The sequence below is a fragment of the Akebia trifoliata genome, chromosome 2 (genome assembly GCF_017979445.1).
Source record: "Akebia trifoliata isolate Shusen 1 chromosome 2, ASM1797944v1, whole genome shotgun sequence".
NCBI lineage: Eukaryota > Viridiplantae > Streptophyta > Magnoliopsida > Ranunculales > Lardizabalaceae > Akebia > Akebia trifoliata.
In genome coordinates, this window is record NC_141376.1 from 5,559,625 (window position 1) to 5,561,054 (window position 1,430).

The 1,430-nt window shown below is 33.0% G+C and overlaps 1 non-coding gene across 1 annotated transcript; it reads left to right on the top strand.

The window, feature by feature from the left end:
* Positions 1 to 190: 190 nt before the first annotated feature.
* On the top strand, positions 191 to 262 carry TRNAW-CCA (transfer RNA tryptophan (anticodon CCA)). Its single transcript has one exon. It is a non-coding gene; the product is annotated as a tRNA-Trp (tRNA).
* Positions 263 to 1,430: the final 1,168 nt, after the last annotated feature.

Sequence of the window (1,430 nt, forward strand, 5' to 3'; positions counted from 1 at the left end):
GCCAAATTGATACAAAGCCAGCAAGAGGCCTTGTAAGCCAAGACCATGATACCTAAAGCATAATGGAGGTCTAAATAAAATTCTTCGAAAACTAGTCAGCCAAAGAAAGTAAGATTGATACACGAAATAAATATATTATGAACCGTGATAATATGAATAAAATATATTATTGTTGTTCAATCATGTGTGAGAATCCGTGGCGCAATGGTAGCGCGTCTGACTCCAGATCAGAAGGTTGCGTGTTCGATTCACGTCGGGTTCATAATTATTTTGCTTTTTTGAGAACTTCAACTTGTATTGTCACACCATCTTTTGCTATTAGCACACAAAACAATGAAATTAACATAAAACATATCAACTAAAAAATCTGTGAATACCATCTTAACAACTACTTAAAGAATCATCTTTCCAGATTGAATAAAGGGAAAACTACTTAAAGAACCCTGACAAAGGGATTTATTTTTAAATAGTCCCTAAGTTTTGTGTAATAACTTGATAAGACATTTAGTAAAAAAAAATTCTTAATATTCCCTCATTATTGGCAAACTCACTACTTTTTTTATTTACTGTCAAGTTCACCATTTTTTATTTATTGTCAAACTTGGTGCTTTTTTATTTAGTGTTGAGTTCACAACTTTTACTGTCGAGTTCACCACTTATTATTTATTGGTGAACCCGACACTAGTAAAACCCACCCATTTACCCACTGGGGGTTAGGTGAGATAGTAAAAAGTGATTGGGTTTGCTCCCCGAGACATGACTTTAAATTTTTATATGCCCTTCCATAGAAATGTGACTACTTAAATATTGTAACACGTGACAGGGTGGGATGGTGCGTGCGGCCCCAGGCAGACTAGTATCACCTAACGTGGGGATACTCCCTGAGCTATAAAAAAAAATCCACCCATTTTTAATTTCAAGTTTTTTTACTAAAAGCTTGAGATAATGACTTGTTTAGATGATTTCCACCCAAAAGATCAATTTTCATCCAAAAACTAAGAAAAAAGTAATAGAAAAAAAAAACCCTAATTTTTTTTATATACTTCCTCAAAATATTTGAATAAACCCCTTAAAATTGGCTTCTTCTTCTTTCAAAAATTCTATATCATGGAATGGAGTCTCTGAAATTAGATTGAGATGCAAAAAAATTCAATTTTTGGATGAAAGTAATGAATTCAAACCATTAAGGCATTCAATCTTTAAAAATGTAGAAGATGAGGTCCAGGGACTGTTAAGAAAGAAAAATTTACTAAATAGACTATTAAAAGATCATCCAAAACTTAGGAATTATTTAGAAAAAATTCCCTCCTCCAAGGTCCTTTAATTAATTTTCCTTTCAATAAATGATTCGACATCAAGTAAGGTGTCTCGTTCCTATCTATCGGAACAGTGCCTGTGGCACATCTTGATCGGTGAATAAACACATTGGA